At 35.5% G+C, this 15,763-nt stretch overlaps 1 long non-coding RNA gene across 1 annotated transcript; it reads left to right on the forward strand.

Annotated features, from left to right (window-relative positions):
• The first annotated feature begins 3,402 nt into the window (after positions 1-3,402).
• On the forward strand, positions 3,403-9,352 carry LOC109503271. Its single transcript, XR_002744990.2, has 3 exons — positions 3,403-3,782; positions 4,806-4,973; positions 7,409-9,352. It is a non-coding gene; the product is annotated as an uncharacterized LOC109503271 (long non-coding RNA).
• The last annotated feature ends 6,411 nt before the right edge of the window (positions 9,353-15,763 follow it).

The raw sequence follows: 15,763 nt of genomic DNA on the forward strand, positions 1-15,763 counted from the left end.
TTCTTCAACATTGGATGTTTTCCTCTACTAAGTAGTCTTTTAGGACTACAGAACAGACTAAGATTTAGTGAGAGAAAAAATAATCCCACGGCCATGGATGAGAGTTTCAACTAGAAAGACTTTTTCCTAAAACCATATTATTTTTCTCTTCACACTTAATCTGCTCATTGCCTTGAACGTGGACAGTTTCCAAATCTATTCAGCTGTCTGCTTTTTTTTCTTGTTAATGCAGACCATGAAAATGATATCTAAATCTGAATTCTATTAACACCACAAATAAAAATGATAAACTCTATCAGCACAGCATATAAATCCTTTCAGGGGAAGGTATTGTATTTTAAGTTATGCAGACACAAATTCCTAATATTTAAATAAGAATATTCTCCTTGGTTCCAGCATTTCAGAACACTTTTTGATAAAAGAAATGGTGTTACAATATAGAAGTAAAGTAAAATAATTTTGGAAGGTATATAGGATCTATTCCTTGGTCAGCTGTCAGTGACCAACTAGCCTCAATGAAGGGAAGGATCCCAAGGAACACTGTGGAGGGCAGTGAAACACTTAGAGCAAATAGTAAAAGGAATTAATCAGTTACTAATAGGGTAGGAAATAGCATGGGTGTTAAGTCAAACATCTGATTAAGTAATTACTGAGTTAACAAAAAGTATTTAAGAAACTATTTTAGAGAAAGATTTTCACTGTAATTTAAGCTATTTATGTCAAATACTTGTCTTGATTTTCCTTATGCACTTGAAATGCTTGGCAAGAACTGGCACATAGTAGGTTCTCAAATATTTGCTTGAAGGAAGAAAAATATACTTACTTACACTAGTGAGATGTGTTAATGCAGAGCAAACATTTTAGAGCTAAGGCAGAAAGGATTTTCTCTATTTGTTGGTGTCTGCTGAGAACCAAAGCATATAATAAAATTGGTTTTTTTCCTCAGGACTCTTGAGTGGCTGTATGGAAAGGCACAGATATAATCGTGGGTTAGAATTCTTTACAACAGTAATGAAACCAATAAAATTGGAAGATTAAAAGAGATTCATTTCTAAAGTATTACAGTGGACTTTGTTAACTTAATTAAATTATTTAAGTCTAGTCTCTTCTAAGTTAGTGACAAAAAGCTTCTTTTTATGACATTGTCTTGGAAATCATTTAGACCACCATGACATAAAAGGCTATGGAAGTATTTTTTCAGGCCTGAGGACATTTAAATCTAGGTTCTGTTTTGTGGATTATAGATTTTTTTTAAGGGCAAGTAAATGTTCCTCTTAATTTTCTTGCAATATGTAAAATTCAAATCACCTGGGCATTAATCACTAGAGATTCACTTCAGTTATAACCCTAAAGTTGTGCCATGGAAAAAGAATGGGTTGATAGCGGGGGTGACTAGAGTTTTTGAAACCTAAATGTCACATTGCATTTGATTATTAATTCAAAATATTTTTAGCTGAGTTCTCCATAATCAGAGCTCATCAGACTATTGACTATATTCAAGAGCTAAGTAATTAAAAGGAAGAAGTCAACATCACAAGTTAAATTTACAGAGAAGTCATTATTATTTTGTTAATAGCTTCTGTGACTTCCTAGGATATAACTTTTGAATCACACAGTTGTGTACCTATTGACTTGCTAGAACTTTTCAAGTAAATGTATTTTCTAACAAACTTTGGATATAGATAGGATCAGTTTCAGGTGATATTATTGGAATATTTTGTCCTTGAAAGGAAATCTTAGCCAAAAAAACAATAATTCAACATCTGACTTATTTGACCTTAAAAATGTTACTTCAATGAATGATTTTAAGGTTTTAAATAGGAAACATTGTTTTTACACATTTACAATTTATAATTTAAAGCACATTGGAAAGGATTGGGATAAAGTACCAGTGGACAAAATTTGCATTTAATAAATTGCTTGAAGTTTTACTATGTATGTTGGCATCTACATAATTTGCTTTCAGTGACTATAATCTTTTCAGAGGGTCCAATGGATGGGTTTTAACTTTAACTTTAATGAAGATAGTTTGGAGAAAATAATCCAGAGGAATTGTGCTTTTTAGCCCCTTCAAGCAAAATCCAAGAATCTTTGCTCTGACCCATCTACCTATTTAAAGAGTTTGCTTAATGAAAGGTTATGTCAAGACCATCATGAGCTAAGTCTGAAGGCCAATTAAGGCTTGGTGAAAGGAAAATCTTTTTACCAAAATTGATGTCCAATTAGCATGGGTCTGTTTGATATAGGTCAGGTAAAAATCTAGGTTCATTGATTGTTTTTTCTTTAATTTATTATTTAAATGTTTTTTTTGAAATTAGGAAAGTTATATATGCTCACTGTTACCAGTGAAAAATGAAAGAGATGAATGGAGACAGAGGTTATTTTTTCCCCCTACTCTTTTCCCTCGTTAATCAATGTTAATAGCAGCAGGTGTATCATTCTACAAGTTCTGCTTTCTTGTATGGAAGTATGAGTACACGTCAAAAATGTGTGTTTTATTAATGTTTGTTTCTATAAAAATGCATCACATTAAATATTCTGAAATTTAATTTTTCATGTAACAATATGAATAGATCTCTCAAGACAGTCGATATAGATGTAACCACATATCAGAATCACGCATCAGAACTGGATGACTTGTTAGGACACATTACCAGGCCCCATCCTCAGACATTCCCATAGGTCTGGAGTGGGGTCAAATATGCATTTCTAACAAGTTCCTAGGTGATGCTGAGACTACTGGGCCAAGGGCCAGACTTTAAGAGCCACTGGTTTAGGCTATTCTTCTGGATAGAAGTGGATTCCTGCATAGAGTAGAAGTGTTGTGATTTATCCAACCATTTCCCCTGTTGGTGGCCCTTTATTTTTTCTTATTTTGCCATAATAAAATATTGCTGCAATAGACATTTTGTTCATATAACACAAAGATTTTTATGTCTATAGTATGGATTCCCAAATTGAGATTAGTGGGTCAAAGGTGGTGTTTACAATTTTAACAGCTTTTGCCTGATTAATTCCCAAAAGCGGTTATTACATATTACTAATTACTACATAAAGATTATATATCCCTGTTTCCTCATCAGCACTGTATTGTCACTGTATTATTATTTCTTTATGAGATGGGTGAAAAAATGGCATCTCATTGTTGTTTTAACTTACATTCCCCTAAACCCCAAGAGGTTAAGAGAATTCTTGTATGTTTATTAACCACTAGGATTCCCTCTTTGTCCATTGTCCCTTTAGTTACTTTTCTTTTTCCTAATTATTTCTAGAGATTTTTTTAATATAAGGAATATTAACCCTTAATATGGTAAGCGTTGAAAATATTTCTCTCAGTCTCTCCCTTCACTTTTAACTGTTTATGATATGACTGGCATGAAAAATCTGTAATTTTTATATAATGAAATATTACATAGGTAGTGTCTTTAGGTCTTCTATCTTATTTAAGAGACTCTTGTATAATGCAAGGTTATACAAATATTCTTCTAAAGTTTCTTATAATGCTTTAACTATTTTATATTTTGCATTTAAATGATTATTGTATCTGGAATTAATTTTAAAATATCATGTGAAGTTGGGCTATAGTGGCAACCCTCCCCCCTTTTCAGGGACTGGGGGCATTTTTCTCTCCTATGTAATTCTTTCTAGGCTTTCCACATCACTAGGCCCACATGCAACAAGTAAGCAGGCATAGTCTTTCTGGAAGAGGAGCACGGGCACCTGCTTGCTAATTTCCCTCACTACCAAGAAACCTGAATCATCACCAGAGACCCCAAACATAGGTAAGACCTAGCCCCTGGGTCTAGCCCCTTAGCTTAGGACAGACACAGAAGAGAATGGTTTCTAATTGATTCTTGGTCCCTGAAGACACGTTAGAGGTGTTCTATGTCCTGCATTCCATGCCTCCCATCCAAAAACAGTATTACTTAGAAAGGATGTTTGGAGCAAATTAAGGAGTCTGTGTTCAAGCTGTCCTATCTCAGAATACAAACATTACACAATTAATGCAAGTTTATACTCACTGGGGACAAATTAGTAAATAGAGATTAGCAAGAAGAAAGCAGGAAAAATCACCCGCATTTCAAACACCCAGAGACAAACACTTTGAGCCTCTGGGTGTATATCTGTTCAGATTATATAACTAACTAAATAAATAACAGACAAGTAAGTAGATAAATGTAAAAATATTACTTTCCATGCTGTTTTTAATTTCCTCCCCTACCTTTTGGACATTTGGATTGCTGCCAATTCTTTGATGTCCTACATACTCTGAGATAAACATCACTTTTGTTACACTTTTGTGAAGATTTACTATTATTTCTTTGATACAAATTCCTAGAATGGTAGTTGCCTGATCAAGGTATATGCTCATATTTAAAATGTTTCCAAATTGCCCTCCAGGAAAATTTTAAAGTTTATACTCCTACCAGCCACGCATGAGAATGCCCATCAGTTCATAACTTTGCAGAAAAAAGTTTGCATGACTAAACACAAACCCCATTTCTTTTTAAAAAACACTACTTGGTAGATATTTCATTATTTGGATGCTCAGGTTTGATTTTTCTTTTTGGTAAAAAGGTATTGCAGTTTCCTGCTCTTAGGAGTATGTTTCACTTTGGAGTAAACTACTTCCCCCTTCTCCAGGACTGGACTCATGTGAACACATCAATATAATTATATTCTCATCCTCTAAGACTAAGCAAGTGACCCAAGCTGCATTGTATCAACTTTGGGAAGTTACTACAATGAGAGAAAAGAAGTTCTCTCTTTCAATCCTCACTGGCTCTTCATCTATCTTTCCCTAGGATTTTGAAAACAACAAAGTAGATGAGAGCAGAGAAAAGGAGGGACAGATGCACAATGGGAGAGAAAGAAAGAACAAAAGGGACAGGAGGGGCAAGATACATCTGGCTGTGCCTGAAGCAAGAACTACTGTTGGATTTTTTACTAACATGAGCCAATCACTTCTGTTGGTGAGTGTACCTTCCTTTTACTCCTTTTAAAAGGCACTGATATGGCTATTTGTTTTATATTTTATAATCATTATTTGATCATCTAGAATGTATTTTTAAGCTTTACCAGTAAAAAGTCTTTGTTAGTTATTACAAATAATTCAAAAGCAAATAAACATGTATTTGTGGTTTTCTCAGCCTTTACTATTATCAAATATTTACTATTCCAAACAGGTACACACCTGTAGGTAGGTCATTTGTCTCCTTGATAGAGTACACAACAGAGATAAGAGAAGACTTTTGTTCCCATTCTTTCCCCACCTTTGAGCTTTGGCTATTGTACTAGCAATCTAATGGTGACGAGTGATTTGGGTTCCCTGGTCACCTCATTAATCACATTAATGATGTCAGACACCAAAAAGAAAGTAGAGAAATCACTTGCCTTATCATCTAATGTCTTTTCATTAGAGATCTGGTCAAGGGATTTTAAAGACATTGACATTGACAACTAATAGGCAGTTGATATTAATTCTGCTGAAAGCAATAATGAAGCAGCCAGATTCCAAACAAGCTGGCAGTAACCTGGTGGGACCTCAGATGAGAAGGTGTTGGAATCTTTTAAAATTCAGTTTACTTTTTGCTTGGATGGACTTGCTTTAATTCAAGGGTAGTGAGAGTGGGCAGAGTTTGGGGAGGAGACATATTAGGTTTCAATCCTTTATCAATGTTTTAATTATCTTTCAGGGGAGCTCCCTAGCAGGTTGGAGGACAAGATTATTGTTTGAAAAGATAACCATTAACTCTGGAAAAATATTTATTTGCACAGCTCATTCCTAGGCTTGATGGGACTTCCAAATTTATTATTAGAGCTAATATGGAAAGAGGGTCATAGCTATTGCAGAAATGACCAAGGGTCACATCCCCAGATAAGATTAATAGCTTAATGATAAAGAGAAGTTGACAACCATGCTGAAGTATAGAACATCTTCTCTGATGGATTCCAACAAGACATGGAAACTTTGGCTGAGTGAGGCATGAGGCAGATAAGGTATAGACTTGGTTGCATTTGATTAGAGACAGATGAGTACAGAACTGTTAGAGCATATCTCAGTGTAGCACTAATAAAGTGCTGGGAGCCAGTTGTCAACGACGGTATACAGCCCCCACTGAAATGTGTAAAAATGTACTACACACGCCTTTAATTTTATTCACCCATGGGGATAGCAAGCAATAACACAGTAAGACACTGGGGTTATTTTAACCATTTTCTAATTACATTTGACCCTTAAACAACAGGGATCCTCTTCATGTGGATTTTTTAAATATAAATACAGCACAGTACAATAAATGTATTTTCTCCTCCTCATGATTTCTTAATATTTTCTTTTTTAAGCTTACTTTATTATAAGAATACAGTATGTAATACAGATAGCATGCAAACTATGTGTTAATTGATTGTTTATGTTACTGGTAAAGCTTCCAGTCAACAATAGGCTGTTAAGTTTTGGGGTGTCAAAACTTACATGCAGATTTTCAACTATAGAGGAGAGGGGGGCATTGGCAGCTCTAACTCCAGTGTTGTTCAAGCGTCACCTGTATATTGATCAGCATTTGGTTAAATTGTATTTTGTATCCTATTCTAACAAAGTGTTCATGATATGTCAAGTACTGTATTAGGCACATAACCAGTACTGAAGAAACAAAATCTTTAATTTTTCTTCCTTGGAAAACCACTGTACTCTTAATTCATTCATTTCTTAACAAATACTCTAGACATTCTTATAGAAAATAAGAATCTAACAATAAACTTGATATATAAGTTTCCTGTCTCCGTAGAATGTATATTCTTCTAGGGATAAAAAGACAATAAACAAATAAGCTAGATTTTCAGATAGGAATAAGAAATGTGAAAAACAGAGAGAGTTACCTAGGGTATGGGCTTAGTTTAGATTGTTCAGTTAAAAACATCATTCTGAAAAATTTAACATCTGAGCTGAAATAAGAAAGTAACTCTGTAAGAAGGAGTAACCCTGTTGAAATCTGGGTGAAGGAAGCACATTTCACGTAGAGGAAAGTGAGTGTAAAGTCAGAAGAGTTGAAGTTTTGAATGCATGGTTGTAGGATAGGAACCTCAAGAGACAGGTGTGTCCAGTTTATTCAGTCTATGGCAAGGAGATTACACTCAATTCTCAGCATAATTTATCTACTTCATGGTAGTCCTTTCCTTTCTTTAAAATAGAGATAACATTATGAAAAATAATCCAATATTTTTCTTATAAGGGTTCTGTCAGATTATATTTTCAGCTGAGAAATGTAGGTCTATTTGGATGAATCTAATTATATCCTATATCACATCACAGAGGTAAAATGTCAGGATAGTATTGGTAACACAACTTAATCACCAGTTAACAGGCATTAGTTGTTCACATTGACTTTTTTTTTTTAATCTCTTTCAGACTTTAACCATCTATACAAAATCACAGAAGACTGGCATATGGAGGTTAACTCAAGGGATTTGGGGAGAACTTTCTCCTCCATTAAAATTTTGAGAAAGATATTTTGGTTTCTGGAAATTTCTGGAAAAGTCCTCAAAGTTATTATTTCCTTACTATACCTCAGGGTTCTTTCCTAACTTTTTAAGATGGATTGAGAAGAGACAGAATCCTTTCCTAAGAATCTGAAGAAAAGCCACCTCAGACAGTTTTTCTGAATGCCATGTTTTCCAACATTGAGTTCCAGCACAGATCTCTTGGGCATCCAGTAAGAGTAAATAAGTTCTAATATCTTGTCATCTCTTTAAAGGATAGAATACTCCTTAACAGCCAATAAACACACTTTGTAGTGCTTCCTTAGGTGCTTAGTTTGGGAGGTCAAGACCTGATCATTGTCAAATGTTCTTTTGAAGTGATTTTAGATACTATATATACACACTATATATATGTATATGTATATTATAGATACTATATATATGTATCTAGTCAGGGTTTGAATAATCAAGGGTAACAAATTTTGTTTCTTTTGTTCTCTTTGTTTGAAGAAATGCAAAAAATGAGTTGGTGTTAGCTGTGCAGCTTGAACCATCCACCCCCTAGGAAGAATTTACATGTTTAAGTATTGGATTGGTTGGTAGTGCTTTTAAAATATGTGTGTTTGGCTCTGCCACTATCTCAAGGAATAGCAGCTGCCTTTAAATGAAAGGCCTAATACTTTTTTGACTAATACCGTAACACCCCATGGAAATCCCCATTAGTCCCTTTGATGGAGCCTTTCGTGCCATTCAGTGTATTCTCTTGCCCTATTTCCCAGGATGGAAATTTGACCTATCCTGCATCCAGGAGCCTAACACTGCCACAGAAAGGTTTTCAAATGCTCTTCAAGTACTATGCAGATAACCAGAGGATAGGTGGAGCTATGTGCTACAACATTTTTACTTACCTGAGTGGATAGGACTTAGAGGTAGAAGGTGCTGACAATAGACAATGTACTTAAATATCCATAACCCCCCATGGACTATGACTGAATAGTGCTGGCATAGAGGAGTAGAACCAAAAGGATTAACACAGAGAACTGTGTCTTGATAATTCCTTTTTTAGGGGAACCTTAGTGTATGGGAAACCTTGCTACAGCTTTTGTCCAAGAAGTGATGCCAGGCTGATAGGAAAGCTAGTTTTACTAAACTAGTACTAGTTTACTAATAGAGCTTTGTAGTTTCCCTGTAGCCTAACCTAGTAGCTTGGGCAAGCTGTGTTTAAGCCACTGACATTCGTAAGCTCTGTAAGTAATATCTGCATAATTTTATTTATGGTTAGAGGTGGAGAGACCGAAAAGGTAACAGCTCACCTTTCCCCAGCCCTCCATTTTGAACATACTGTCTCCAGGTATGTGGCTAGTGATGTAAGGATAAATTCCTCTATTGGAATATCTGAGTTATTATTCCAGGGAAAATCAAGAAGCAGAGTTGTGTCTAGATAAATAATGGAAATATGTGTTTTCTTAATTTTCTTTTGTGTATCTTTGTTTTGCAATTTTTCCAAGATGAGTGTGGATTACGTTTCAGATAAAAAAAAGTTGTATTTAAAATTAAGTTCAACGTTTTCTAGCAACAGTTTCAGCTCCTGTCTCTGACTCTGCTTCTTTCCTCAAAGGATTGCAAATGCAAGGATTTCTATACCTTATCTACTCGTTTAAAAACATTCTTGAGATCCATCGCAAGTAGCAGCTGTTATAAGAACTTTCTACTCCCTTAAACACCTAATCCCCTGTGACACATTCCATTTATCCTCCTTTTGTGGTGACTACAGCTTTAGCTGCCCCATGTGGGGAGACTTGCTGGTTTTATTTCATTGCTCTGGATTGCTGCTCTTAGATTGCTGAAAAATGAACTTATTCTATAGCACTCAGTTTGTCGTGTTGCTCCTTTCTGAGGTTACTGTTCTGAATTATTCCCTGTGTCCAGGATAACTCTTTGTCTACTCAGTATATTTCTTCTCTTTTACTTTGTACCTGCTGACCATTTTATATTGGCAATTTGTGCAGGTCTATGCTAAAAATCTTCTTTGAATAGCAAATCTTCCATGCTTTGAACTCCTCTAATCAAAACTTGCTGTTTAAAATTCTGCCTGTGATTTTGCTTCTGCTTAACTGTGGACACCTTTGGCATAGTTATCTTTATTCTTTCTAGCTAATGAAAATTTGGGCTAAAGAAGGGATCTTTTTATTTCCCATTAAAAATGCATTTGTCAAAATTATTAGTTTTGGAATATCAGATTTCAAAGGGAGCTCAGAGACCATCTGCTCAAATCATCTCATTTGTCAGATTGAGAAAAACGAGCCTCAGACCTCAGACATATGGGGACCAGACTAAAACTAGAATCCAGATCGCTGGTTGTCTTCTTACCATATCTGGTCTACTTTACTCTCAATGGAAAATATAATTTTCATATCCTAATGTTTAAAACAAAGAAATAAATGTAAGGGATGAAATTCTTGACTCATCAGAGGGACTTTGGTTGCAAACAACAAAAACTGATTCTGGCCAATTTGGGCAAAAGGGAATTTGCTGAAAGATCATGAGAAGCTCACTTAATTCCTTAGCACAGGTTTTCAAAATGAGAAGTGATTAGGAGACCTCAGAAGGAGAAACAGCATGTTCATCCATCAAGATGCCTTCAGTGTTCCCCTCAGCTTGATGAAATATCAAACAGGTTTTTTCCTGACTATGGGCCCCTAAGATCCCTTTTCTTAGAGTATTTACTTTAGAAAATTTGCAACTATAAATTCTTTCTTTGCTCCATTGAGATATAAATCTTCTCTCAGACTTCTCCTGGTTTTACAACCCAAAAGTGTCTTTCATAAGGACCTGGGAGCCACCCCTTGGAAATGCAGCCATCAAAAAAGATAGGGCCCTTGTCTCATTTCTGTGGGAGGGTAGGAGCCTAATTTCAATAAATGCCAATTAGTAAACACAGATGCCCTTCAAGATTTGTTCAGTGTCTGAGTAATGTCAAGAATCCAAGCATTTTCTTTTTTTTTCTTCCAAAATTTTATTTAAATTCAAGTTATTTAACATACAGAGTAGTAATGGTTACAGTAGTGATTCATCACTTACATAAGACACCCAGTGCTCTTCATGAGCGCCCTTAATGCCCATCACGCACTTAGCTCATCTCCCTACCCACCTCCCCTCTAGTAACCCTCAGTTTGTTCTCCGTTTTTAAGAGTCTCTTATGGTGTGCCTCCCTCTCTGTTTTTATCTTATTTTATATTTCCTTCCCTTCCCCTACGTTCATTCCACATGAGTGAAATCATTTGGTAGTTGTCTTTCTCTGACTTATTTCACTTAGCATAATACACTGTAGCTTCATCCATGTTGTTGCAGATGGCAACATTTCATTCTTTTTGAAATATATATCTATATCTATGTCTATGTCTATATCTATATCTATGTCATCTATATCTATATTTATATCTATATCTATATACCTAATCTATATCTATCTATCTTCTTTATCCATTCATCAGTCACTGGACATTTGGGCTCTTTCCATAAATTGAAGCCAGGCACTTTCTATCTTTTGCTTTACCTTTCTTGACCTGTTTGCTTACCATCTAAAATTTACTAATAGCTACACAATGGCTATACAATGGCTGCTAAATGTCCATGTATCACATTTCTGCTCAAAAGCAGGAGGCAGGGCAGTGGCTAGAACAGCCAAGAGAACTACCTCTTTCCTTTTATCTGTGAAGGGTAGATTGCTATTCCAGAGGCCCCTAGCATATTTCCTCTAATGTTTTATTCACTAGGCATGGTTCACATGCCTGTTTAGTGGCAAAGACAGGGGAATTAGAAAAAAATAATGATTTTAATTCCTTAGCAATGGATTAGAAAAATAAATATTCATTCCTCTCCCCCAGGCTTAGAAGAGAAGCCTACTTTCCTCAAGTACATTGTTGGCCATCTGATACCTAAACAGAAGCGTATCACTGTTGGCCAGGGAGAGGGTGAGAAAGGCAGTTATGTAGATAATCAACAGTATATGCTACAACATACCTTTGAGTATGTAGAGCCACTCTGTGGGTTTAGATCTGGATTATGAAGAAGAGAAGGCTGAAACAAGGACACTCCTAAGAGGAACAGACAGATAGAAACTGCAATGGACACAAGAAACCTTATGAAAGTAGTGATAGAGAGGGCTGGAGAGGTCTCAAAAAAGCCCTAGAAGGCTCCAAAATATTTTGCCGAGCACTGTTGACTGTTAAGTTTGTGGAGGGAGATATGACAATGTATGTTAAATGTATTAAATTTTTATATACAATTTTGAATTGGTTCAGAAATTTTACTTTATTTTTTATTTTATCTTATTTATTTTGAGAGAGAGAGAGAGAGAGAGAGAGAGAGAGAGAGAGAGAGAATGCAAGCGGGGATTGGGTGGAGAGAGAAAATCCCAGGCAGGCTCTGTGCTGGCTGTGCAGAGCCCAAAGTGGGGTTCAGTCCCATGAACCATGAGATCATGACCTGAGCTGAAATCAAGAGTTGGACGCTTAACCAACTGAGCCACTCAGGTGCCCCCAGATATTTTACTCTTAAGAGATTTTTTTTTGTATTTTACACTAGGGAAACAACCAGCTATTCATGTAAAGATTTACATACTAGCATGTTTATCACAGCATTATTTATAATTATGTAAACCTGGAAATAGGCAAAATGTGCAATGGCAGGGAGTTTTATGAATAAATCAAAAGTTTCTGTCTTTAAAGGATATTTAATGATTTGAAGGATATTAAAGAAGGCTATAAAGAAGGATATTTCTCCTGTGTAAGAAAGCAGGTTTCCAAAAGGATATTTGCATGGTAAAAACATAGCATCTATGAGGGGTCATCCTTTTGACATACTGGAATTGCTGTAAATTTTTCATGTTCTTTATACTTTTTGGGTCTTTTCTAAAATGTATACAATATTTATGAAATAAATTCTATGAAAGATATCTCTTCAGTTTTGCCTAGGGTAGAACTGGAACCCAATGTTGATTTCAGATACAGACTCTGTGGTCAGCCCTCCAAGTTTGTCTAACTTTCAATATAGTATTTAAGTTACTTGTAAGAACAGCTCACTTACAGGTCAGTCTGTAGATGAGGAAACTGGGGCCAGATAGGCTAAGGAACTTGTTTACCATGCTGGAAAGGGGTACCATCACCTCTCCCTTGGAAGACAATTACTAGGCTAGGCCTCCATGTTTATCCTGCCCCACTGATTATTCCCTATCTAGCAGTTACATGGAACTCTTAAACACCTAAGTCAGATGATGACACGTACACTTACACAAACTTTTTAGAAGCTTCTCAGAATATTCAGTAACACCTATGTCCCTTACCATGTACCTATTTCTTGCTATCCTGCCTACTTCATCATTAGCCTACATGGCTAATCCAGTCTATTCACAATGGCTTCCTCCTGTTCCTGAGACCTGCCAAGCCTGTGGCTCTTTAGGACATTTGTGTTTGCTGCTCTCTCTTCTGAGAATATTCTTGTGTTAAATCTTCAAGTGGCTTACTTCCTCATTTTCACTCATCTGTTCAAATGCTTTCTCCTTGAAGAGGCCTTCCCTGACCATTTTGTAATGTGGTCCCGTCTCTCTCTTATCACCCCTCACATTTTTATCATGGATCTTCATCATTTTTCTTTATAACAAGGAATGCTCTACTCTGTGTCCATTTGTTTATCTGTCTTCCTTAGTAGAATGTAAGCCCTGTAAGGGTAAAGACTTTGCTTTACTTTCTGCTGTATGCCTAGTACCAAGAAGAATGATTGGTACATATTATCAGCTCAATAAAATCCAGCAAATAAATATATCAATGACAGAACCCATGTTTTCTCACCCCAAATCATATGTTTTCTTATTCCCTTATCAGAATATTTGTATGGTTGTAGATTATTTTAGACATGTGTCAATTGGTTCATGATTAGAACATGTTTTTCATAATTATTCACTAAACTTAGTATTTTACAATACAAACGGCTCACTAAAGGTAGAACATCAAACTTAGTATTTTACAATACAAACGGCTCTGAATCTGGAAAGATTCATATACATATATCTTCTAATAAGTCTATTTTCTGAATTTACTTTAAGAGGAGGGAACATTTCTGAATTTCATCAGAAATTCAGTTTAACTTGTCTATGAAGATTTATCACAATTTATTTTGCCTACTGCCCAAGAACTGCTATGAATTAAAATATGTAATTAGGTAATAAACTATTTATAATGTATTACAGCTATTAGTAAGCTATAAGTATTCAAAGCATCATTAGTATCAAAGTGCATAGAGATGGAAAAGTTTAGGGTGACATTTATAGTAAATTATGCAACCCTTTAAAGCAAAACAAATATTTCAGTAATATGTTAATGATTTCTGGGTATAATGTCAAGTGACTGATGTTATGGTAGGTGGGCAATGAGAATGAGTTTGAAGCTGATGAGTTCTTAATGACATTATCTCTTTATCTTTTGCCCTTCTCTTACTCTTCATATTCAAAATTCAATTTGAGTCGCCTCCTCTGATACCTGATAAACTTCATCTCATTTATCAGTGATACACATTCATTTTCATAATTTTAAGCTTTAGTTCCTAGACTTAGTAATAATAAAACAATGATACCTACTGTTTAGACAACATTTATAATGTGCCAGATATTATGCTGAGTTCTTTGCTCCATTATCATATATAATCCTCTCAGCAAGCTTTTTTTTTCTTTCTGTTTTTCCTTTAGACTTTTTATTTTGAGGTAGTTTAAGACTCATTAGAAGTTTTAAAATAGTATAGAGAGTTTCTGTGTACTCATCACTCAACTTTCTCAATATATAACCATAGACCATTGTCGAAACTGGGAAACTGACTTTAGCAAGACATTAACTTGAATTCAGACTATATTCAGAGTCTATCCGTTTTACATTTATTTCTCTTTTGGTGTATATCATCTATGAAATTTTTCCACATGCCATCTATTCATGCAACCATCATCACATGCAAGACACAGAAATGTTCCATCATCACAAAGAAATCTCTTCCTGTTGCCCTTTAGTAGGCACACATCCCAGCCTTACAACATGGTGCCCATAAATCTCTTTTCAATGGCTATAATAGTATTATTCTGAGTATGTGATAAAAATGGAATCATGAGCAACTTGTTGAAGGAGGTACTATTATCTTCTCCATTTTAACTTAGGACACTGAGATGTGAAGACTTTGAGAGAAGGCCTTAGTGAAGGTCAGCCAGCCAGTAAGAGAGGGGTTGGGATTGGAACACAGGGCTTGACTCTAACACTCATGCTCTTGCTATTCTCCTTTCCCCCCCCTGTTTTATAGACAATAAATGCCTAGGTCCTAATGATATTAAAATCACTATTTCTGGGACCTACACAAATTTCCCTTTGAAAAATTCTAATATTTCCAAGTGAAATGGTCTTTAGTGACTTATTTTAGAAATTTCTATTTCAGTAGAATAGGACATTATACAATGTATGGCAGTAAATGAATCACTTCAAGGAAATAAAACTTATCTTGGAGGGCATTATCTACACTAGTCCCATTATCTGGCCCTTTCTTGTTATATGCAAAGAAAATTTTGACTCTTCTGATGTTAATTTGTGCCTTCTAGTTAAAAGACTGGCCAAAATAGAAGATTCACGGAGGACCATAAGGAAAAGTAAATCAAAGATAGTCACAAATGTAACAATATTAGGACAAGAACCTAAGTACATAATTTTGAAAAACAGAACAGAAAAATATCTATACTAAGCAGTTTATTTTTTTTATTTTTTATTTAAAAAAAAATTTTTTTTTCAACGTTTATTTATTTTTGGGACAGAGAGAGACAGAGCATGAACGGGGGAGAGGCAGAGGGAGAGGGAGACACAGAATCGGAAACAGGCTCCAGGCTCTGAGCCATCAGCCCAGAGCCTGACGCGGGGCTCGAACTCACGGACCGCGAGATCGTGACCTGGCTGAAGTCGGATGCTTAACCGACTGCACCACCCAGGCGCCCCAATATACTAAGCAGTTTAAATCAAATTGCAAACTTTGAATGAATGAATTATGTAATGAATCTGGCCTACAGGTATTTTTATTTGGTCTGTGCAGTGTCTGAAACTGCAAATTAGTTACAAATATCTAAAAATGGGGAGCTTTAATACAAATTCCAAGTTCCTGGCTTCTTTTGGAAAGTAAAATAATCTGGAACATTGATTCTACATTACAGCTGAGGCTGAATCATTGTTTTTTCCTTTATGTTGTACATATGCTTTCCAGAGTG

The sequence above is a fragment of the Felis catus genome, chromosome A1 (genome assembly GCF_018350175.1).
Source record: "Felis catus isolate Fca126 chromosome A1, F.catus_Fca126_mat1.0, whole genome shotgun sequence".
In the NCBI taxonomy this organism is placed as follows: domain Eukaryota; kingdom Metazoa; phylum Chordata; class Mammalia; order Carnivora; family Felidae; genus Felis; species Felis catus.